At 39.8% G+C, this 26,099-nt stretch overlaps 2 long non-coding RNA genes across 2 annotated transcripts; both read left to right on the forward strand.

The window, feature by feature from the left end:
- The first annotated feature begins 8,028 nt into the window (after nt 1-8,028).
- LOC144825086 (uncharacterized) lies at nt 8,029-13,207 on the forward strand. The gene is made up of 3 exons (XR_013609259.1): nt 8,029-8,256; nt 9,122-9,228; nt 10,575-13,207. It is a non-coding gene; the product is annotated as an uncharacterized LOC144825086 (long non-coding RNA).
- Nucleotides 13,208-20,257: 7,050 nt separating this feature from the next.
- LOC144825087 (uncharacterized) lies at nt 20,258-25,243 on the forward strand. The gene is made up of 3 exons (XR_013609260.1): nt 20,258-20,640; nt 21,012-21,108; nt 24,967-25,243. It is a non-coding gene; the product is annotated as an uncharacterized LOC144825087 (long non-coding RNA).
- The last annotated feature ends 856 nt before the right edge of the window (nt 25,244-26,099 follow it).

Raw genomic sequence — 26,099 nt, forward strand, 5'->3', positions numbered from 1 at the left:
CCAGTTTCCGCAAAGCTCTGAAGACCTTTTTATTTTCTCAGGCTCTTCTCTCGTAAGCCCTGTCTGCCTCTCCAGTCGACGTCTTAGCGACTGTTCTTGCTCAGCTGGCTGCCTGCTACATTAGCGCCAACAAACCGTCCAGGTGTACGTTGCGCTTGATAAATATTTTAAACTTAAACTTAAACTAGGTTTACCATCTGGTTCAGTACATTTTTCAAAAACTTATTGTGGTCCTGAAAGTGTCTTCTGTATGTTCTTGCACACTTGTTAGAGGATGGATTTTGTGAATGGCCCTGCCACAAGGCACTGTGCCAAAAACACACTTGGAGTAGGAGCATTTGATAGACATTTGTGCCTTTTTGGAGGTAGTTGTAAGTGTTCATTATTATACAATATTCAGGAGCTACAGGAACTAAAATTTAAATTGACTCTCAGCAACACAGGTCAGCCTTCCGCGTTCGCCATCTCCATTAACATAGTGCATAATTTTATCACTAACGTTCAATAATGTTTTGCATACACTGCTGCTTTCTAATTTAATCTCAAAATGACTTCCATATGCGTCAACCTGGATAGGGTGTATGCTGACTTTTTTTTTAACGAGGATTTGACTTCAGCCCCCATATCACGTATTTTCTCTAGTTGACCCCCGTGTCAATATAGTTCATCTAGTCGTGCCATCCTCGAACTATGTATCCCCTTTTCAGTAACACAGAAAAATATTGCCTTAAAATTGGCCATCTTAGAGTCCACTTAGGTGGTGAGTGACACTTTCTAATCGTTGACCGTTCCTGTGCATTATGCACATTTTCAGCGTCTAACCTCCAAGTAGAGATGTTTACCAAGTCTCCGAGCCATACATGCAGTATACTTTAACACAAATATGGTGAGCAAGATATCATCAGGGTTTTAAAAATCTGTAACAGATCTAAAGTCTGATCAATACTCTCCTTGGAGCCATGCCCTGCCTCACTCAACATTTCGGTTTCGATTTCAGGGGCATACGTCCATATACCCTGTAGTCAGAGTATTGATGTATTCAGATGTTACTGACAGATCATCATTTTTGGCTGGTGTGGTTCAGGTGGACTGGACAACCTTAAAAGTTTTCTTTCAATGCATAAAAGCCGGGGTATCTACACCTGAGTCGTCAATGTACTTCCTTTTATGGTGAAAGCGAGTTTTGGATGGCAGAAATGAATGTTGGTGGTTCAAAACACCAAAAATGTATGCACAGCTATCCATGTATTTTTGGGACCGGTCCGGAAGCTGCCATTTTTTACTCTCAACTGGTGTTAACAGTTGTGATACTGCCTTGATGTTCACAGGTATCCATAAGGTTGCTGAATAATTCATGATTGTTCTGGTAAGTTACATCCTCCGACTCAGTAATACTCATTCGCAATCATCCCTAAATCTATTTTTAAAAAAACGGTCTCAAGGCAGAAAGTTGTTAATGTCGGTGTCTATACTACATTAAATCGGATACCCTTAGGTTACTAGTGGAATTTTTTATCCCTTGCATCATAGTTAATTTATTAATAATTATGGTGTTTTCTTGGCTGGGCTTTTTTCAATTACAATCAATATTGTTACCTGTGTTAACTTTTCAAGTTCAATGTAGTTCCTTTCAAGCTTGTCAACTACATTTTATAGCACTAATTTGCAGACAAATCCAAAATCTGTGTTTTTCCAAAAGATTAGAGATTTCAATTACAATTACATGACGTCCACTTGAAGTCTCGTTGACTTGCATTTAAAGGCTCAGTTTGTATCCCTTTCACTGCCACTTTGCTGTTCTTAAATTCCGTGCAAAATTAAATGAAATGTTTATTACAATGATAGTTAGGCTTCGGTGCAGATTTTAGTTTTTTCTGTAAATGTTTGTCATCTATGGGTGTGCTCGTAAAATGAAAAATTGTGATCTATATTCTTTCTACTTTTTGATTGTGTATCTTTGGAAACACCGTCGACAAAGCTATCTATAGTAGATACTAATGTGATCATTGAAAATTTGTTTACTGCTATCTATGATGTTATTCTAACTGAAAGTTTTTAAAATGTCTTTAGGGAATAATGGATGTCACAAAATACAAAGAGCTTTGGGATTATGTGCGCAGTAATGTTTATCCAGAAGGTTTCACTAAAATACAGAAGGAGGGCTTACGTAAACATTCAAAAAAATACTCCATAAAAGGTATTAATAGTTTATTTAAATATTTCCTTTATTAATAAAAATGTAATCAATAACTTTTAAATACAATCTCTGTACTTGTTTGCCAAAGAAATATAGGGTCATGTGGTCTACTAATCCATGTTAAAATGTAAAAATGGGTGTTTCCATTGAATTTGCATTTCAAAATAGGATGGACCATATTTGGATGTTCAGCTCAATAACTTCCAAATTGCACACACTTTGTCCAGGGTTCCAAACACAAACGCTTCTCGGTCTCAATCGGGCCATTACAAGGCCTGTTAGCACTGTCTGGTTGCCTTGAATTTTTCTCATATTTGGCTTTTTTTTGTCTTATGGTTGACCACAGCTATGCACCCTGTGGCTGCCATCTCTCGGTGCACCACATTTACCCCATTGGAACACACCGGTACAACAGGGGGTGTACTTGGACGCAGCATCTGAACCAATCAAACACTCACACCCAGTCAACAGATCATGGTTTGATCCATCACCGCTCTTTAGCACACTCTGCCACCCCAGTTCAGACATTGCCAGATTCAAATAAGTCTGACCCTTTGCCTCTTCGGAACAGTCCAGCCCCAACTGCCAATCCATGTCTGCCCGGGACCGGAAACAATCTTTCTAGTAACGCTTTCTGGCAATTCATCCTTCATCTTCCAGGCTTGCTTTAATCAGGTGTCAAATTGAGCAAGGGACTCACGTCTGAGCAGACCCTGCAAATTAATGGTGAATAAAGTGTTCCAAACATATATTTTGTGATCCCAACTAAAACATGTAACAACATGTGTTTGATTTTAAAAACAATTGAAATATAATTTGCATAAATTACATGATGTTTTAAATTACATGCTGAATTACTACTGATCAGCAGATTCAACTAGCCCGTCACAAGCCAGCCGAAATTAATTTCATCTTTATTATACAACTTCCAACATAGTAATGAGTAGGTCTTAAAGTAAACCGAACAGCCAATTGAGATTTGTGGCCATCAATGCAACGACCCTTGATCGTATTTGTATATGTTTACTTTGTTATCAGCTTCAGTATAATCAGCCCATAGAAAGCAGTGTTTTTTCAAACTTTTATTACTTTTTTTCATTTTCAAAGCTAGCTGCATTGCATAAATTGCTTGTATGAAATTACATACTAGAGATACTTGATGAAAACAGTTCATTATTTTTTATTTTACTTGTTAATATAACTTTGTGCTTTGTCCTTTTTTATTTTGTAATAGATAGCACGTTGTTCTACAATCGTAAGGGAAAAAACACAAAAGTTGTTGTTGGTGCTGAAGCTTCCCAAAAACTTTTTGGGGAATTTCATTCTTCCATGATTGGAGGCCATAGTGGGATAAACAAAACAAAGAAAAGTATTTGCAGCAGATTTTATTGGCCAAATATGACTGTAGATATTGAAAAATGGGTGAGTTTTGAATTTTGTACTCATTACCAACTTAATATTCTAAAACTCAAATCATTTATATATTTAGGTTGTACATGCCCTTTTCATTTAATGTATTCTTCAAAGTAAAACATATAAAATATTATTTATGATATTTCTCATACATAAGGCTCTTTACACACATCCTTTAATGTTATACATATTAACTAATGCAAATGCTTATTAACTTTACAGTGCTGCCTGAAATGTTATGTTATGTTATGTTACATAAATTTATAGAGCGCTCAGATGCCCCATCAAAGGGGCGTCCCGTCGCTGATTCCAGATAAAAAGAGGAGGGCTGAAAGACAGCAAAGCAGGAATAAAAATGATTAACTAAGCGGAAAAAGGTAGGTCTTTATAAGTTTCCTTAATTCTAGCAGCCCTTACGCCTCACGGATGTGGGCTGGTAGGGCATTCCAAAACTTAGCAGCTAAAAAGCTGAAGGAACGCCCGCCTGCACGGCTGCGTTTGATCCTGGGCACTTTAACTAGATTTTGGCCCCCCGAGCGTAGAGTCCGAGTGGGAACATACATGTTCAACAAGGAACCAATCATTTTGGGGGTAGAAAGTCTTAGAATTTTAAATGAAATACATAGGGTCCTAAATTGTATACGCTAGGCCACCGGGAGCCAATGAAGCCTCCCGATGGTAGCCGAAATGGAGCTGAACTGTGCAAGGCCGACTAAGGCTCTGTCCGCTGCATTTTGGATGCTTTGCATTCGAACAATTTCTGCTTGATTAGCACCTAACAGCAAAGAGCAGGTGTAGTCCAGTCTAGACAAAACCGTAGACTGGACAATTAGCTGCCTAAGAAATTTAATACATTTTTCAAGCTGCGCAAAATGCCAAAGCATGTGGCGGCAACCGTTTTGGTGTGTGTACAGAAGCTAAGGGAATTGTCTAACCAGACCACTAGATTTTTAACTTATGTCTTGGGCGTAGGGGCTTTCCCCAGTGTAGTTGGCATCAATGATCTCCCCAAAGGTGACTGTTCTTACCAACCAGTAACACCTCGGTCTTAGAAGCATTCAATTGTAGCCAGCTAGCAGTCATCCATTCTGACACATCAGCCAAACCAGCTTTGAATCTTGCAAGATCAGTGTCAATACCTTCCGTAAGGGCAACCACTACCTGCATATCATCGGCGTATGAGAATATGGTAAGGTCCCATTTTTTGGCTACCCAAGATAGTGGCTGAACGTAAAGTTTGAACAAGGTGGGGCTCAGTGCCGAGCCCTGAGGAACACCCTGTTCAATAGCGTGCGCCAGTGAAAGAAAAGGAAGGGTGAAAACCCGGAATGACCTTTCTGTCAAAAAATATCTGAACCAAGGCAAAGCCTTACCCGTAATCCCTGCCTCCTCAAGCCGTTGAAGCAGAATCTGATGGGAGATGGTATCAAAGGCGGCACTCAGATCCAATAGGATCAGTGCCGCCGTTTGACCAAGGTAAAGAGTAGACCGAAGGTGCTCCGTCATGGCCAGTAGAGCCGTCTCCGTTTTATGACCTGCGCGAAACCCATGTTGAGTTTCGTCCAGAATTTTAAGGGCGCTTAATACGTTGGTAAGGATTGAATTAACATGGGACTCCGCAATCCTTGCAGGCCAGGGAAGGAGGGAGATAGGTCTGAAGTTTTCCAGTTTCAAAGGATCTAAGCTAGGTTTTTTTAGTATAGGAGAGCCTGCTTCCATTTAACTGGAACAGTAGCTGTTGAAAAGGAGGCATTGATGAGATTGTATAGCGGCGGCAGGCAACACAGAAATGAGTCTCTAAGCTGAGCAGGCTTGAGAGGGTCAGCCGGAGAGCCGGACTTGATGCGCAAAGTTAACTTGTAAAAGTCCTCCCAAGAAATTTCAGGGATAACAGACAGTTGCAAAGCTGGGCTAAGTCTCTTGGAGGGACTGTGGTCAGACAAATACAGAGGGGTGAAGGATTGGTAAATACCTTGAATTTTCTCCACGAAAAAGGAAGCTAGTTCCTCACATTGGGCTGCAGACGTTGGAATGAGTTTTTGAGATTTGTTAGTGCTCAGCTCCTTAAGAATCTTGAAAATGACTTTCGCTTGATTGGAACTCCGTTTTTTCTCTGTGGCATAATACTCCGCCCTAGTCCTACATATGGCCCTATGGTATGCTTTGAGCTCCGTTAGATAATGAGCTTTTTTCGCAGATGAATATTCTTTCCTCCACTCTCGCTCATGCCTTTTACAGGTCTTTTTCAGGGCCGCTAAGGTGTCATTATACCAGGGATTGGCATCCTGCGTACGTCCTTCGACCCAGGTGGCTGGTATCAGTATATCCAGTAAGCCATGCACAAAAGGAATCATATCCTGTTTCGACGTTATCAACTGGGCCTAAAAGGTCGGATACTAGCAGTTCGTGAAAGTCTTCTAGTGGAAGCTTACGCCATGGTCTTTTAAGGACAGAGCGTTAGATAGTACCGGATGTGGATGTAGGAATAGTCATGTCAACCAGAAAGTGATCCGACCAAGCTACAGGAATGGGCATAGTAGTGTTGGGCATCTCGATGTTTGTAAAGATCGGGTCCAACATATGACCTCCTATATGTGTGGGGCTCCTGACTATTTGAAGAAGCTGAAAAGCAGCTAAATCAGCAGTCAGGGCACGAATGGTCGAGTCATGTTCTAACTCGAAATGAAGATTATGGTCACCAAAGACACTAAAGTTCGCTGATCCCACAGCGAACGCTCCTACTATCTCTAGGAGGGTGTCTTTAAACCCGGAAGCGGGTCCGGGGGTCTATATATTAGCCCTGAGAGGGTTAAGTGAGTGTTAACAGTAATGCTAAAATGTGCTCATTCCCCACCATCCATGTTAACCTTCTCAAAGAGGCAAGAATAAACTGACCTCGTAATCACGGCAATGCCGCCCCCTCTGGTAGCTCTGTTTACCAGGGAGATCGAATGATCGGGGTACAGCCAGGTACGTAATGGCCGTCATGTCATCGCTCATCCAAGTTTCCGTAAGGAAAAAGATATCAGGTGATTCATCAGTTATAAGGTCGAGTATCTCCGCATGATGCTTGTCTAGCGACCGTACATTCAACTGTAATATCTTTAACTGTTGTTGAACAGGTAGTTTAAATGAAGCCCCGATCTTAGTGGGTATGGGAAGAGAGAACACGCCACATGAACAAGTTCGAGGACCACTCAAGGGATATAGAGGGGCCATACAATCATGAGACTTAAGAGCGTGCATACTGACCAAGTCCTTTCAGGTGTAAAAACCACCGTTTGGCACATTTTGTCCAGCATGTCCGGCGAGAGACGATGGACATGGCCCGGACGGGCGCAGACGGCCTTGCCTTTGGCGCGCTGCCGGCGCGCGCGCCCGCTGCGCGGACTAATGCCCGTGGACATTTATAAGGCAGGAAGAGGGTGGGAGAATGACAACAACTAGTCCGCCACCCTCACAATCCCACCTAAACGGCGGGTTATCCCCTAGTAGTCCCGCTGCAGCGCCTAATCGGCTGCTAGGGAGTCAGGGCTAAGGATGCGGGGGAGATAGGTATGTGAACAGTGCAGGAAAATTCTTAGTGCAATTTACAGAATAAAAAAACGAAGAGTATAAACTGATTTTTTTAAAAGTGTCACAAAGCCTGACTTCACCCGGCTTCCGCCTCAGGCAAGTCTCTTTAATCTAGTGCGCACGCGATGCTCCAGGCGCGGTTAAATCCTCGAGAGGGCGGGAGAATGGCAGCAACTAGTCCACCACCCTCTTAATCCCCCCAAAATGGCGGCGTATCACCTCGTAGTTATCCCGCTGCAGCGCCTAATCGGCTGCGAGTGTGTCAGGGGTAAGGACGCGGCAGAGATGGGTAAGTGAACAGTGCAAGAAAGGTCTTAGCCGCTCTTGCAATTCTAAGTACTTGGTTCTTGTGCAATCAAAAAGTTAAACCAATTACTTTACCACTGTTAGTACGTTGTTTGTTAAAGACATTTTTTTACTAAAGAATTTTTTTTTTTTTTAGTGGTTTAATTACGTATAATTTTAATACATAAGTGAGTCTCGTAAAGTTTTTCGGGATTTTATAGGATTTACTTTATTACAATGATTCATTTGGGTGACACGGAGTGCAATTTTTATTTCACACATCTTTTATTTGTTTGTAGATAAAGGAATGTGATAGCTGTCAAAAAGAACAACCTGCACTCCAGATTTCTGCTGAGTTGAAACCAATTAAAGTATGTACTACATGTAGTATATCCCTTACTTTAAAATTTGAAAAGTATACTGGTCTGTAGCTCAAATGTGGATTGTCTACTAAAAATGATTAATAATTCCGAATAACTTTAAAAATGTTTTTAATAAACAGTAAAAACTTTTTCAATCATTAATATGTTTTGAAATGTGTAAATTAACAGGTTGAAGAAGTTTGGGAACTTTTAGGAGTTGATTTAATGGGACCTTTACCAACCACTCCTACCGGATATAAATACATTCTCACGGCCACTGATTACTTTTCAAAGTGGGTGGAGGTGTTTGCACTCAAATCTAAAACTGCAGCTGAGGTCGCATCAAGACTACTTCAAATGTACTTACGCCATGGAAGTCCAAAAAGGATTCTTTCAGACCAAGGGCGTGAATTTGTAACTGAAGTGAGTATACAATACAAAATGAGAAAACACAGTAAGCATTTTGCAGAAATAATGGAATATGAGTAATAAATAGTTATTTTTTATTTCTCCCAAAATCTGGATTAAATAACAATTTTTGTTTGACTATTTCATCTAAAATTTGTAATGTTTACATTTTTTAAATAAAAATTTGTTCTGTGCATTGTTTATGAATGTGTAAAAGGTTAATACAGGTGAATTGAAAGTCTAACATTTTGAAAAGTAAACTTTCCTTTACTATTTGATCACTTAGTATATTTCATTTACTGGTATTTCAGTATCAACATTTGTGTAAGTAATGATAACAAAAACTATTATAAGCTGATGAAAATTAAAGATGGAAATTAATTCTTTCAATTTGTTTTGAAATGTAATGATTACGTAATTGACAACAGCAATTAGCAATCAGTCATATTTATTTACAGTTGTACCATAAAAAACTTTTAACACCTTAATTACTTGTATTTTCGAAACTTTTGTGTCAAAAAGCTTTGAATTTTTATTAAAATACAAGGCGCCTAGCAGTTGCTATTCATTCGTCAATGTTAAGCAAAGTTATTTAAAATTGATAAAATTCTTGTAGGTTTTTTAATAGATTTCCTTAGCAACTTATTACATTTTAACTATAACATGCTTCTTTCTTTATTTTAACATACAGATTAAACTTCAAAACCAATAAATGCAATAATATAATTATGTTGCTTAACCGTTTTTTCAATTTTTGCTTTCAAAGGTGTCTAACATTTGATTATAAAACAGAAATATATTTAAGCAAATTGATAGAGACTACATATATGCTTAATTCAAATTTTTCAAACAAAAAAAATTATTTATATTTCACTTTCAGCTTAATACAGAGTTATCGAAACTATTACAAATAGAGCGCTCAGTGAGTGCAGCATATCACCCACAGACTAATGGATTAGACGAACGTACTAATGCTAACATAAAAAGGTAAAATTGTTTTGAATCAATTGTTTATACCCATTCTCATTGGTTTTTTATTTGAAAAATATTTTCATTTCCTAGTTTTTAAATTTGCCAGTATAGTTGGGTACCATTCGCAATGGGTTCTGATAAAGATGTTAAAATGCATGCCGGTAAAGGAATCAAACAAAGGGGTCCGTTACGGGCGGATTGCCTCCACCAGGCTAGCGGTGGCCACCGCCGGCCTGGCTGGGGCAATCTGCCCGACATCGCAAGCCCAATTCCGCCCCGCCATATCAGGATGGCGGGCGAGACGGCGGCGTTGAAAAACACCGCCCGCCTGTTTACCGCCCTGGTCGCCTTGCGGCCGGGGCGGAAAACGAGTAATATGGTGGCGGTGTCTGTTAGACACCGTCCGCCATATTACCATGGGCTTTTACCAATGCCTTTCCGTGGTGGCAGTGCCGCCACGGAAAGGCATGTGGTGTTCACTCTGCGGGCCCCCTGAGGGCCCCCATAGTGAAGGCCAAAGGGGGGTGGACCACTGGGGGGTACCTGTGGTACCCCCTGCCTTTGCATAATCAAAGAGGCAGGCACCGCGCTGTGCCTGCCGCTTCTATTGTGCAAAGGCATGCTTTTGTGTTTTAACATTGTGGCTGGCGGTTCAGTGAGCACCGCCCGCCACAATGTTAAATTGAGGCGGGCGCATCCTAATGGCAATGTCGTGACCCCCGCCCTTTCGGCGAGCAGTCCCGATTTCCGCTAGGGTGGCGGGAGGGCTTTTAATAGGGCCCAAAGTGTTTTGTATAAAATGTAATTTCACCATTGATTGTTAACGAATAACCTGAATATTGCATTTGAAATTGCAATGTCCGTTTCCACTTTTCAATTTATGGATTTGCACACCCAATGGAATGTACCTTTGTTCATCCATATGAGGTCCCCTTCATGCCTGTCCAACCACATTTGGGCCCGGTGGGCACCTACGTCAATGAACCGTGTTGCACTCAAGATGCAGGGACGTGTGAAGGTATATTTTACTGTATAGTGTTGAAATTTGCAGCGAGGAACACATTGTCTAACTTTTTATTTTGTCACAGTTAAAGTAAGACAGATTTTAATGAAGGCAGCATGACTGCGGCTACTTGTCTCTAGATCACACATCATCATTGGTGGATGTTGGATAAGAGTACGACCAGCAATTAAACACCGTCCTCGAATGTTTAAGAATATTTTATAAATCAAATTGAAGTTTTCAATATCAAAAATCATTTAATGGATTTGAAATTTATTTTATGTATAACCATATGAAAGTACCTTGATATATTGTCCATTACAATTATGATATGTGCTATTTTTTTTCTATTTTACAGCACATTGTCTAAATATGTCAACGAACACCAAAACGATTGGGATTTGTTTTTGGACCATGCCTTGTTTGCATTAAGATCAAAGCCGCATTCAACAACTAAAGTCTCGCCTTTCAAATTAATGTATGGCCGTGAAGCAAGGTTTCCAAGTGAGGTTTCCGATGAGTAAAAACATGTGTTCTGATGTTGAAGAAAAGTTAATCTATTAATTAACTTATAGTGATTTATTACAACTATTTTTGGTGAAATTATTATTTTTAATTATTCTTTCACATGGAGCAGAGTATTTTGTTCAAGAAATAAATTTCACATTCAATTCATATATTAAGACATTGAATAGCTTCTTCATACTAAGGCGGGATTTAAAATTAGAAAAATGTATAACCTGCAGCAGCCGATATCGTTGTTCGAACTTTATAAAAAAGGAATGTGAATAACCGTGCAAAACCCTGCACTAAAGTGCAACAGCCAGGGAAATACAATAAAGTGCAACAGCAGAGAAAGTGCAAGTGCTATGAAGTGCAAATACAAAAAAGTCCTAATGATTATAAAAGTGCAACAATTATTTGAAAATATACTAGTACTCTTGATCAAGACAACTGCTTACATTTTCGGCAACAGCATAAAATTCTAATTTCAATCATCCCCCCTTAATTCTTCATGGTTCTCAAAATACTTCCAGTTTCTTTCTGAATTCCTGATGGCTCCCAAACTACTGGCATAAGCCTTTTCGAAATCCTGAGTCCTCTTCATTTTATTGCGCAAATTCACTTGTGAGGGAACTTCCATTGATTTCCAGTTCTGCAGGATTAGAGAGCGGGCGACTGTATCAGATATAAATTTAAACACCTCCTCTGCCTTATACATCATCGTCTTAGCTTTACATATAAAAAATAGGTCCACCTCGGCCTCGGGTTGAAATTTTTTAGTGGTAGCCCTCTGAATATATCCAATTATTGCCTCACCGACGGGTTCTAGCTGTGGACAAGTAAATAAGATATGGTGTCACCCGCCCTGACCGTTGACTTGACATCTGAAACATTTATTTTAAACTTTGTGATATCTATTCCCCAGGGCCTCCTGAGTCAAGTAGACAAGCCAATGTGATAAAAATGCCATTCTTTTACAATTGTCCGCACGTAGGGATCTACTTCCTAGATGACATATGGTCTCCAAAAACATGCAATAAAAAACACATTGTGTCTCAAGGCTTATTGTATCTAAATGGCATTCTATCAATACCGTTTCTCCAGTGCGGTGAAGCAACTTATACCAATTTCCTATACCATTTATTTTGGCCCCATAAAGGGCTACTACCTACTCGTTAGCTAAATCAAAAAGTCCGCTTATATTTTCATTATTAAACTTTATGATTTGTACACATTCTAATAAAATGGGTCTCCTAGGACTATTTGGTCTTGCCATCACCTATTGCCAGGCTATCAACCTATTTTATATAACAGTTTCTCATTTCTCTTAGTCCACAAATATCCAACTTTGTTATGTGACTTAACTTTATTTGGAGGCCCACACTAGTACATTTCCTTAGACTTAAATAAGGTAAGCCTGATTAGCCGGCCTTTCAAAAAAAGTACTGAATTCTGGAAGAATATTACCTCATCGTCTTATCTCTCTTTTATTTGTAAAATTATAAGTTTTTAAAAACACTTGATTTTGAGAACCGATTTATTGCAAAGTCTTTGAAAGTAAGAAGCTATCTTGAGTATATTTCACTCCCATCAATCCCGCCACTGTATCTAAAAATTCTGCCTCAACTTATGTTCTTCAATGTGGTGAAGTAAGGCCCCCCCTGGTCGGAAGATATTTGTACCACTGGCAGCTTGACCCTGGATTCTTATTTCGCCCTGAAAAAAACTCTGCGACGCTCGTTTCAAATTCATTAAGCAATTAAAAATTGATCTTATTTGGAACATTATCAAAAATAAATATGAGCAGCGATAGTATCGACATTTTAACTAGTGATACCCTGCATAATAAGTAAGGAGGCAGTAGAAGCCATTGATCTAAAAGTCTGTTAATTTCATTCTTCATTCTTATACAATTCCGAACATATAGCAGGTGGTATTCGCTACGCACAAATATCCCAAGATATCTGATTGGATATTGGTTAGCATCTTGAGACCGTAAAAATGAAGGACAATGATTTAGATTGTTATTAGGAGCAAGGACTTCTTTTTTGTTAGCATTTGTTTTTTAGACCTCAACGTGCTCATATTCTCTACAGTCTCCTTAGTATACTTTATATATGTTTTTATTTTGCAACAGATATTAAACGATGTCATTGGCAAAGACTTTAAGCTTCGCCATCCAGGTGATAGGGTGTTGGATAGCAGCATTATTTCTTATTTTGATTACAAATGGCTCGTTAAAAAAAGTGAAAAGCAACTGGGACAATGGACAGCCCAGTCTAGTTCCTCGTATTATTATTGTTGATCCTGACAACTTTGATTTAATTATTACCTGAGCCGAAATTTATGTTAGCAATTCCGTAACATATCAATTACTTGGACTTGAAATGCGAATTGCCCAAGTCAATACAACAGTGTCCTCCAGTTAACCAGGTCAAATGTTTTTTCTGCCTCGATCATTAATCTTTGTTAAATCTGTCTGCATCTTGTTTAGATTTCGATTTAATTGCTTTCTAATAAAAAAATTATGAAAAGTATTCCAGATTATTTATTTTGTTTATTTCTGTATTCTAATAATATGTTTTTTGGAAATAATCATTATCATTTATGTTTCATTTAAAAAAAAATTGACATGAAAGAAGTTCGGTAACGGTAAATCTACATCGCCGGATTTCGTTACCGCACGGATGGTGGGTTTTGCAGAGCAGCTGGCGGAGCTCCGGAGTCCTCTTTCTGTCTCCATGGTGTCTCGGGCGGTGTTGAAGACGGCTACGGCTGCGGCTACGGAGGACGCCGAGGTAGCGGGTGTTGTGGGGGGTATCGAGTGGACTCCTTCGGTGCAGGCAAGTGGGGTTTTGATGAACTAAGCTCCGGGAATTGTCTGACTCAGAGTTTTTGTGTAGGAGGAAGGTCGGAAATTAAAGCGCCCACCAGCCCATCTAGTGAGCAGCTGTTTAGCCTCCTTCTCTCCCCTCCTGGAAAGACGCTCAGAGCTACCAGCTACTCCTATATCCAGTCCGAGGATCTGTGTAGCCACGCTGGAGCTAAGGAAGGGTAAGAGATTAAGAAACCTGTTTTCTTCTCGAAGTGCAATAGAGTTAGAGAACCCCACTGATACAATTACAGTCTCAAACTCTAAAGGAGGATTACAAGGTCAGTCCCAATATATACAATATTCCGGTCCCTTTGCTTGCAGTGGAGGGGACTTTTGGGCATGAATTGGGCAGTAGAAGTCTCACAGACCTGTCATTGGTAGAAAACACTCCTACTCCACCTGATTGTGCTATTGATGTTATTGATGTTGATGTTGAGGAACATTTACAGGCTTCTTCAGCTAAAAATATTCCCAATATCCCCGACGCATTAAATACTACTGGCAGCTTGCTTAATACTCCCAAAGGCGAGCTCAAACGAGGTCAAGGTTGTGGTCGTGGGCGTAAAAAGAAAATAGGACTAAATAAAGTCAGTGTCCCAGAAGGGGGAATAGAAGTTGTGAAAGGGGTCAATATATTATCTAAGAAGAAATCATCTTCTTTTTTGAACACTGAATTCAAGTCTAAAAACACAATTGTGAAGAGTAAAATCAAGGTGAAGACCAAGGATTCTAAAGCACTACATCCAGCAGGCTCAAAAATTACTCCTTCACTTCGTTCCTACTTTAAAGTCGTTCCTCAGATTTTACATCTTCCTGAAGTCGTAGACGATCCAGGTATGGCATCAACCTTAGAGGCCAATTCCTTATTTTCTTGCCAACCTGCCATGTCAGCGGATGCATCATTATCTGGGTTGACAGACCAAGTTGAAAAGCGCCCTTGTCAAGTAATAGAAACAGTTGTAACTACTGACTTAGCAGCAAGCCCACAAGGATCGCTAGACCCAGAAATAGAGCGACAGCCAGCGTTGTCTACACAGCCCCCCCTGCCAGGACAATCTCAGCCCCAGTCTTCATCCATGCAAGACCTGAGTTTACCTCAAGATCTTACTACAGTTTAGTCTGAAGAGGCTGAAGAATTAGATTCTACTGAGTTGGGAGGCGCATCTGGGGGTCTAGATGTAGATGACTCTGTTATTCCTGTCCAACTTGACATTAATTCATTATTGGCCCCTTCCTCTTCCTCTCCCCCTCCGATGACGGCAGCCTCTGTTCTGGAGATGTTTTCAGCTCTTACTCTAGAGATAAGAAAAGGATTTGCGGAATCATCTGCTAATCAACTAGAGTTCAAAAACTATTGTGAAACACTCGACAATAAAATTGAAGGTCTCACTATAAGAACTGGAGTGTTAGAAGAGACGGTTGGCAATCATTCAGTCTATTTGGATCAGGCGAAGGAGGATATTAAGAAACTTACAAAGGAAGATCTGGCTCTCAGCGAGAGGATGGAGTCTCTTGAAAACAATGCGAGAAGGGGGAACATCCGTATTTTGAAAGTTCCGGAAGGATCTGAAGGGTCAGATATTAAACAATACATTGTCTCGTTACTGAAGGAAGCACTGTCTTTAGAACATACTCCCAAAGAACTATCGTCCGATACTTAGAGGGTACATAGAGATCCTTTAAACTGAATCCACAGAGGTCTAAACCAGGCAAAATCTTAGTCAATTTTCACACTTATGTCTTAAAGGAACGCATCTTAAATATGGCCTTAAAACAAAAGTCTTTGTCAGGGAAAGGCTTTACTTTTTTGATAAGATCAGACCTTTCCAGAATAACACTGGAAAAGCAATGGGAATTTGGGAGGCGCCTGGATGCCTTCAGAAAATTGGGCGCAGCAGCTCAGCTCATGTTTCCGGCAGCCCTTAAAGTAATGTACAACAACAAGATGTATAACATCAGGTCCGTGCAAGCAGCTGATGAGTTACTAATGGATTTGGGCAAAAGGGCTCGCAAGGTTTAATATTAGGCGCCCATTTTAAAAACTTAGCTGCTTAAATAGGTCCTACTATTCAATCTTCCATGTTCTCAATATGAAAATCAAGAGGTAGATGCACCTATATATATATGCACTATATATTCACTAGTCAAAAGGCTCATAGTTTCAATTAATTTTTCTCTTTGTGTCAAAAAAATTCCATTCACTCTTTATTAGTCACCTGAATAGTTAGCGTTTGAACTTTCTTGCAGGGGCTCAACCGGTGGGGCACTATCTACTGGACATTGTTCCGGTTAGATAATGCAAGGGTTCTTCACGGGGGGAGGGGCTCTCACCCTGAGGGGGTGAGTGCGAAGGGGTGGCAAAAATATAAAAAAGTCCTCAATAACCTAAATAGTAGTTTTTGGAATGGTAATTCACATTTCACGCACAATTATTGTAAACAAGTAATCAACATGACTATAACTATCTTCTTTGGTATAGTACTAAATCATCGTGTTGTACTGATTAAGAGATGAGTAGTGTAGGTTTCCTTTCCTGGAACGTCAATGGCCTCTGCACCAAGCCCCGAGCCAATAGAATTCTACAATATCCGAAGGACTCGGATGCGCAGGTCATGGTGTTGCAGGAAACCCACCTTACGCATTCTGAACTGTCTGTACTTATTAAGAAGAATAGATGGAATGACTTTACTGTCTCTACCACTCAAACTTCTCATACAAGAGGTGTTGCGATTATTTTTAAAAAAGGAGTTAAAGCTAAGTTAATCTCACAGGCTGTAGATTCTTCCGGCAGATGGGCCATAGCCTCAGTTCTTATGGCTGGGTTTTCAGTTACAATAGTCGGCTATTATGGTCCGAATCAGGATGACCCCTCTTCATTGGAAACAATTTTCTTGCAGTTACTTTCCATTTCAGGAACTATAATTTTAGCCGGCGATTTTAATATCGTGTTGGACCCTATCTTGGACAAGTCCCCTAATAATCGGTCTATGGTTTTGTCTAAAACGAGAACCTTTCTACTAGACGCTATGAGGCAGCACAGGTTTGTGGATGTCTGGCGACAAAAGTCAGGAAAACAACCGGGGGTTTCCTATAGGAATTTTAAATATCACCATAAGTCAAGGATTGATTATATTTTGATCACTCAACAGAATATTTTCCTTCGCATCTCTCAGATCATTCTGCGGTTAAATTGGTGTTAGGTTTCCGTAGTAAAAAAACCCCGACTATGTGGTCCTTTGATCGCTCTCTCCTTACTAATAAGGAGGATATCTTGTATCTAAAGTCAGAGACTCAGAACTTCTTTTTGTCAAATAATGGCACTGCCTCAAATAGAATTATTTGGGATTCGTTTAAGGCAACGTTGAGAGGGCTGATTGTTGCCAAAGATGCCTTTCAGAGGAAGAGTTATAATGAAATGATTTCCTCTATTGAATCAGATATGGCTCGTGTTCAACATGAGATCGACTGTAACAGCACAGCTTCGGGGTCTATTTTAGATCCTCTTCACAATCAATTGTTGATTCTGAAAGGAAGTTTGGCTTCGATCCTAAATTTGAGGGTCCAACAGAGATGGGAAGCCAGTAAGTTGGCGCACTTCGAATATAGTGAAGGCGCTGGTAAACTACTGGCTTGGAAGACCAAAGTAGATCAGGTCCGGAACAACATCGCATCTATAAAAGTAGAAAACATCAATCTTTCTTCAGATGATGAAATTAGGAAGGCATTTAGGGAATTCTTCCAAGAAATATATCAAGAAGACAAAGTAATATCGGCTGAGTCTGTTAAGAGTTGGTTGAACAATATTACTCTACCCTCCTTTTCTCTTGAACAATCCCAATACTTGGATAAAACCATAACAGAGGGCTAGGTGATATCTGCCATTAAGAGATCTAAGAAGGGGAAGGCGTCGGGACCCGATGGGCTGCCAGGTAAGTTATACAAGATCTTGGACTCAGAGATCGCTCCTTTCCTCACTAAGTTGTTTAATCAAATACTTTTAGAAGGAATGTCCCCTCCAACATCTTGGGATAACGCCTCTATTAGCCTCATTTTAAAACCGGGTAGACCTAAGGAAGAGTGTGGGTCGTATAGGCCAATATCCATTCTGAACGTGGATTATAAAATCTGTAGCACAGTTCTATCTTCAAGACTGGCCGATATCGCACCTTCTGTCCTTCATTTGGATCAAAAGGGGTTCTTGAAGGGCAGACAATTATATGAATTGACCTATGATTTAATTGGTGCCATAGATATCGCAACATCCAATAATCTTCCATTGGCGGCCCTTACGCTGGACGCAGCCAAGGCTTTCGACAGGGTTAATTGGGTGTACCTGTCGGAGGCCTTGGCCAAGTTTGGTGTCGGGGAAAGGTTCCGTAGGGCGATTGGCCTGTTGTACAGTAATCCCTCTGCATCCCTTCTCGTTAATGGTGATCTATCGAGCCCTTTTTCCATCACTAGGGGAACTCGACAGGGATGCCGGCTCCCCCCCTTGCTTTTTTGATTTCTACATTGAGCCTTTTGCGCAATATCTAAGGGAGGAGGTCTCCATCAAACCTTTCTATTATCAAGGCTGGAAGACGAAGGTTGAATTATATGCCGACGACGTGCTTATCTTAACATCAGAAGCCGCTACGGCTCTTCCGGCTATCGTGAAACTGGCTCATGCTTTTGGACAAGTGGCGGGTTATGAAATTAATGCAGCCAAAACTGAAATGCTTGTTTGGAATGATGAGAACCCTCCAACAGAACTTCAACCAGGCATCTCAATGCGATATCTAGGTTTGACAATAGTAAAAGATATTAATAAAATAGTCCAAGTTAATTTGTCTACAGTACTTAAAGACTGCCGTAAGCTTCTCCAATCATGGTCACACCTGCCTCTGTCATTAATAGGTAAAGTCAATCTTATCAAAATGTCTATTCTCCCAAAAATATCTTTTTTATTTAACACCATTCCTTTATACTTTGATCAAAATACCTTAGCCAAGTTTCAATCAAATATCTCATCTTTTATTTGGAACAATCATCTTCCACGGATCGCCTGGAAAAAACCAAGACGGCGACGTGATAAGGGTGGCTTGGCAGCTCCAGATCTAAAAATCTATGCTTGGGCCTTTCAATTATCCCACTCACGAATGCTGTTGAAGGGTCCCGTAGCCTCGGGGGTGGGTCTTATGTATGCAGCTATGTTGGAGGGGGAAAGAATTAATTATTCTGGTTTTCTTTTTAAGTTTGGTAATCCTAAGATTTAAAAAAAAATTAAACTGAAGACCCTACAAGGTTTTGCTAGAACATAGGCTGAAGTCATGAAATCCATAAAAGTAAATTACTTTTGTGAAAAAACTCCGTTGTCGGACTTGCCCGAAAATCCTGCCTGGCTTGATGACACCCTAGCAATCCCTCTGAGAGAGGCAGGCTTGGAAGTATGGGGTGACCTCTTTTATGAGGGAGATCTACTTTCGTGGGAACATCTGCAAGCCAAGGTTGGCCCTCATTTTTCACGTTTCAAATATATACAGATTCACAGTTGGACTGTAGCCTATAAAGCATCTCCTGCCAATAAGAATAAGTTTAAACTTGGAGGGCATAGCCCATTTATCTCTGATTTACTAAACAGAGGTCCAGCAAAGAAAGAAATATCTAAATGGTATAATTTTATTCTGGAGGAGTTAGATGGGGACTTTGTTTTGCCAGAGTCATTATGGGGTTCTGTTCTGATGGATCTGAATTTACAAAATCTTTGGATGTCTTCTTTCGAGCTTCTGTGGAACATTGTCAAGCCATCCTGGCTTCGCAGAAATCATATTTTTACCCTGCATAGGGCATACTATTCCCCTCTAAGACTATCTAAATTCGCAGGAGGCCAGTCAGTGTCTTATACTAAATGTGGTTTGATTGCTGCTTCGGATACACATATGTTTTTTGAATGCCCAGTATTAACAACATTTTGGGAGGATATCAGCAATTCTCTCACAGAATCATTAGGAAGACCTGTCACAATGGATTTGTCTCTAATAATACTTGGAGTTCTAGAAGGCGTACAATACCCACCCAGATGTCTAGTCTTTTATACCATCCTGCTCAGAAGAAGAGAGATCTGCAGGAAGTGGAAAGACCCTTTACCTCCCACTTTTAGAGATTGGCAAAACTCAGTATTGCAGACCTCAGTTACAGATCTGGCCAGATCTGGTAATCACAGAAAAAGGGCCTTTTGGCATCTACTCTCGTGGCTTCAGTGATTCATCCGGGGTTCCCCCCCCCCGAGTCCAATGATTGATCTCCTATGGTGCTTCTATATTTTGTACCAATGGAACAGCCGATATCCGGTTCATGCCTGGCCCCCTCTTGGCTGCTAAAACTACCCCAAGGTTTGCCACAGATTGGCAAATCATGGACTCTGTGCCTCCTTGGAATACGGTTGAAAGCTGAGGGAGAGGTGGCCCCCATAAGACTTGTGTCCCTTCCAGTTTTTCAGATAAACTGAGACAGCTATTCTCCGTTAATTCCTTTGGTACTTTGTCTATATGGTAGTTATTAGGACAAAAAAGAAAAAAAAAATGAAAGAAGTTGATTATATTTATGGATAAATAATTATCATTATGCATATGGTTCAAATGTTAAGGTATTTGAAAAATTCTTCAAAAGCAGTACATCATAACTATGTAAAATAGCGATTGAGTTAAATTTTTCCTTTCCTAGCTTCGATTTATACTACCAACGGAAGCAGAATATGAGGTCATCATCAACCAAAAGGAAAAACAAGGAGAAGATTTGCATAAGCAGACCAAAGAAATAATTGTGCGCGCGCAGGAAAAACAACAAGAAAAATTTAAAAAGAGAGTTGCACAAAAATATACGCCTTGTACATTCACACAAGGACAGTCAGTGCTACTGAAAAACTCCAGGCGGAGTACAAGGAAAGGAGGTGTCTTAGAATATAAATTTACTGGACCATATACCATTTTAGAAATTCAAGGAAAACGTGTATGTTTGCTTAATTCAAGGCCTTATAAGTCGAGCGATATCAGCAAATCACTGAAAGGTATGTTTTTTGTATTTCCATTTATTAATTTGCAAATTAGTTCGAATGATATACCATCACCCTGAGCAAAGTGGTCAGGACGTGTTTCTAAGATATTAAGTTAACAAAGAGAACGCGTGATTTATTTTCGTCAGAAAATACTTCATGTACATTACATTATGTTATATAATTTTTTTGGGTGACAATGTTTTGTTTGTGAGGAAATTATGAGCTGGGTTTGAAATATCAATGCTGATTTTATATACTGAGTTGTTATTAATGGAAAGAAAGCTCTTTCTGTATGTGTTGATGTTTTATAATTGTGTCTCTTTTTACAAAACAATGTATATCATTGGTAATATCTTTATACAAATAACAAATTTACTTTCCAGAAGCCACGGCCACTCATGACTATCCGAAATCTAATCCAATAGAAACACTTTCAGATGAAAATGAGGATTTACCTGAAAAAAAAGTTTAATGATGGGGGTGAGTTTACTTTTTTTTACAAAAACAAATACGTAAAATTCACTATTTTACAATCTTTACCAAAAATTGATAATCAAGATGTAAAGGTGTTCTCTCAAGCGTCTTTGTTATAATTGATGTATTTTAATAATTGTATATCATAGTAACTTAATAATTCAATATTTTTCGAAAAAACATTTTGTTTGGCCATGCAAACATGTAGTTTAAGTACATATTCAAGTTACGTGTGCTGCGCTGCGGGCATGTCAACAGACGTTTGAATATGGAGCTCACGCATAGTTCACTTGCAACGGCGGCTGGTCAGCCATGCACAATGTGACAATGATCAGCTTTCTTAACCTTCTCAGTGTCCCCCAGAGGCGGTATACCTACGTCTAGCTTTTTGCACTTTACAAATACTGCATTTACCTACTTATGATAATGCATATTTGAAATTGTATTTATTAATAATGCATATTCGAATTTCCCGGGTGTTATTGCCAAAAGTAACATACCAACGGTTGGGCGGGCAAGGCTGAGGAGGACCGGAGGTAGGTAAACTATCACATGATGGTACGGTCGCCCCTACCATTGACGGATAGTGCTGCAAATTGCCCATGATCGTCCTTCCAGGTCTTGGTTACTATTAGAGGACAGCTTTTATTGATCTGGATCCCAACCACTCTCAAAACAGATTTGAATTCGGCATGTACCACCATTTGTAATCCCCATCTGTCTAACACATTAGACGCTGTGCCGAACAGGTGTGATTCTTTAATGAGGGGGACTCATGGGTCAGTTGCTTAAGGTATTGTAATACTAATAACCTCTTGATTTTGTTCCACAGTCTGTTGACATTTAAGGATATTACTGTTAGGGGGGAACCCAGTATTTGTGGGTCTTTCATGTGTGGCCGGGGAGGGCTCAGCGTTACGTGCCCTAGCGTTTAAAAACAATAATTCGATATGGGAGCATAGGGTATCTAAGGTCTCCTTGTGGCATCGATCTACTGGCAAAGTATATTGGCTGTGAATATTCTTTTTGAAGTCGTGTAGAAACAACAAACCAAAAAGTAAACTGCACCCTTAACTCCACACCCCTCCATGCTCCCATGCAGGACGGATTCCCAAAGCCCCACTACACCAACATTGTAGAGTGCTTCAGTACAAAAAAAATATCTTGCATGTGTGAGGTGGACTTTGAGATGTCCCTAGAGGATCCACATTGTCAACAACATTTATATCTCTTTGCAGAACGAATATCAATGTTGGTCCCTTTTACTGACCCAGTCCTTCCCACAGCAAGCAGGACTGGATTGGTTGCATGGTGCTGTCCATTATGAACTCAAGTCTTGCAGTCCCCCTCCGGCAGGTCCCTCTGTTGTAGCGTGAACTTCCTTTCTGGCAGTTTCCTGACCTCACCTTTCAGCTTGCCCTTGGGATGGTTTTTGCTTCTCGCCACCATCTTTTTCCCTTGTCGCGTTGCCCCTCTGTGACGCCTGTGTTGTTGACTTGCTGGTCTTACTGTACGTCAGACATTGCGCCATCCCTCTAGCCATTTATGTGCCTCATCTGGCGCTTTACAAAAAAAATGTTTTTATGTCCGTCATAACATGCAGCTTACCAGTAAAGAACAACATAGAGTAGGTCATTTTTCGGAACAATTATTTTTTTATAAATTAAAGAAAAATCATTCTTCTCTTGGGGACTGCGACAGTATAGTCAGGGAGGAATAACACCACTGAGTTCAGGATGCACAGCGGCGGGCCACCGGTGCCGACTGTACAATGACGTCGCGTTTGCAAAAGTAAAAAATGCGTGCCAGTTATGCTACGGTGTGGGCACGAGGATTTGGGAATTCCGCAAGGGAGTCTATGTGCCCTCTCGACCAAGAAGAAACTGGATAGTCCCCTCAGCTGGAGCCTCGTCTTGATGTTCTCTTTGACATAAAAGTTCCATTTGCGGTCCATTATATCTATCTTTAATTCCCTTAATCATGACGTTCGTGCTCCAAGAGCATACTTATTGCTCACCCTGCTTCGCTGCCATGAGCATGTTTTCTGCTTCTCGTTGCTTGACTTTTCGTTTTATAGTGGTGTTGTCTTTAACAAGGGATGACGTTTAATTTTGAACCTCATGTCACTCTAGTGGCCATTTTTGGAAAATCTGCACAAAGGAATGAGATGTCACCCGTGCTTGATACTACTGTTTCCTGTACATTTGTGAGGGCAACTATAATGTTCTGCAGTGTAACTTCATGTGTGCCTTGCTGTTTGGGTGTCTGCTCTTTATAGGCAGACATATTGGGTAAGGCTCGATAGTTTTTGGAATACGCATATTGGTCTAATTTGAGGTGCTGCGGTTAACCCGGACACCTGCCCCACATGAGCGTGCGAAGCATGGGCAAGGGATGCCCAGTCCGGGTGCAGAGCATTATTCGCTGCTGCCAGCTGTGTGGTAGTACCACTGTACAACCACACCATGGATTGTACCACTGTAAAGGAGAGCTAGAGCCGCAGAAGCATCGCCAATCAATCAAAACCCTCTGCACAAACTATTTTTCCATCTTTTACGAAAAACAAAGAAGTGCTTTAAAATTATCCCTATGCATGTACAACATGAACCATAAAAGAAATTTCACCAGATATAATGCACCAGAAACTCGGCTTCCAGTGGCCTGAACACTCAATCTGCACACTACATGCCCCTGTGAGGCCATCCAGAGGCATAATACTAATTGCAGGCCGATGCATTTTGTGCACCACGTGGGTTGCCCCACCCCGGTGAAAGAGCTTTGCCATCACTTGCGGATGGTCTCCATTTCATCTCACTAGTGCATACTTTTGGCCACTGAAAATAGATGTAGTGGCCTTTCGCAACGGACAATCTAGATCTGAATTGTTTTAGTCTTGTTTCATGCTCCCGGCTGAAGCAGCTGTATGCGCACCTCGGTTTCATTTCCACAAATGTGTAATTTCAGGTACTAAACAGGTGTGATAATACGGTATTTCATAGTTGTCCGCTGCAATCTTAAAGTGCAACTACGGTGTTTGTGTTATAAAGCACACGACCTGTTTTTACTTTTAACTTTGCCACTTCTCTTGTTTGTAGGTTATCTTCTTAAATTAATGTTGATTTGAAATTACAAAAGTAGATTAGATTACATACGTTCCATTTTGTTTTTTAAAAGATCTATATATTATTGAAGGTAATATAACTCCTTGTTTCTTACAAGTGCTGTTTGATTTTCATCATAATACAATTTTTAAATTTTGTGCTATCAACAACCCTAAGGCAGGTGATGGAACCCAGCAATTGGGATGTGCTCTGTCTAAAAAGGATAAATCGAGAATTTTAACAACACTTTTGCAACAAGGGGCGGGCCAATACGTTGAAAAATGCAGATTGTTACATTGGAAATTAACCCTGCTGGCCTAAAAAAAAAGTTTGCTTCCAAACAACAAATAAATCTCTGATAAACAATCACAGATTATCTGTTAGAAAATAAATTCATAATCACAAAAGTTGGAACACAATGTTTGTATGTATTAATGTCTAACAGTACTCGTCTAGAACAACTATTTTTATCCTTGGACAAGATACACATTGAGTAAGTGGTAATAATCGAAGCCTACCATGTTTGTGGGTCAGCCCTTAACATGGGGTTGGTGGCTTTACATTCCACATTGTAGCAATGTATGAGTAATGTAAATTAAATTGAATGTTTGGCAATAGTTTTAGTCTATATAAATTCAAATATATTAAAATAAATATATATCATTCAGTTTTTTTCTTGGCTTATTTAATGTAAGTTTTTGAACGTAGTGTTTGATTTTTGGAAAAAGTTTTAAAATTATGTTTATCGCTTATGTTTCCACAGAGTTAAAAAAACATGCATCTAAAGACGTTGAAATAGTTTTTGCGGTGTGGCGTAAACCAGTAATTGGACGTTTGGAAGCAATAGTCTCAAACTTTAAATTGTATGATTCATCATTTGATTCTCTAAAATCGACCAAATGGATATCTGAGGAGGTTGGTCTCTATTTCATGTATGCACAGCACATGGCAGAAGAAGAAATAAAAACATTTATTATCATTGTAAACGAATTTAAACAATTTCCAGCGAATATGGATGTTTTTGAAGTGAGACAATAGAAATTGATCGTGTGTGTTTATAATAGATTTTTAAGCTTGCGAACATCATGTAATTACCCGCACGTTTACTTTTTCCAAACTCAAAAGTTCTTTTACAAAAAAAAAATCATATCAAGAATTAACTAACAATTTTCATGCACTGCTAGTATTGAAAATTCCTTACTGTTCATGAATAAATGTGCATGTCGGTTTCAGTGCACAAAATATCAAACCCTGTCTGTATCCACATTTTTAAAGGATGTACAAGTGTCCCTGTATGCACCCCTCGTCTTCCTCTCCGCCACAGTTTAATTGAAATGGAAACCTCTATCTAAAAGTAGGTGGTGATGATACTCCTAATATGCTTTGTGTTAGCCTGGTGAGTACATCAATCATATATTTTCCTTTGACTGTGATGGCAGTGCTGCTGGTGTGGGGGATGCTGAACCACCACTGATAACCTTCATACAGTATGCTTGTTTTCAATTGGACTGAGTGTAAATCAATCTTTTCTGAACTACTGACGTTTTTTTAATGCTAATTCCTAACTATATAAGGCCTGAAACCTATGGTTTTTTCAGTGAATTTCAAAGGTTTTTTAAATGCAAATTCCTAACTATATAAGGCCTGAAACCTATGGTTTTTTCAGTGAATTTGCTAGGTTTTTTAAATGTTAATTCCTAACTATATAAGGCCTGAAACCTATGGTTTTTTCAGTGAATTTCAAAGGTTTTTTAAATGCTAATTCCTAACTATATATGGCCTGAAACCTATGGTTTTTTCAGTGAATTTCAAAGGTTTTTTAAATGCTAATTCTATTAGCGGATAACGTTTAAATATATTAATATCCTAGTGGCACCACCTGAGCACCCTAAGGGG

The sequence above is a fragment of the Lissotriton helveticus genome, chromosome 3_1, assembly GCF_964261635.1.
Source record: "Lissotriton helveticus chromosome 3_1, aLisHel1.1, whole genome shotgun sequence".
Taxonomy (NCBI): Eukaryota; Metazoa; Chordata; class Amphibia; order Caudata; family Salamandridae; genus Lissotriton; species Lissotriton helveticus.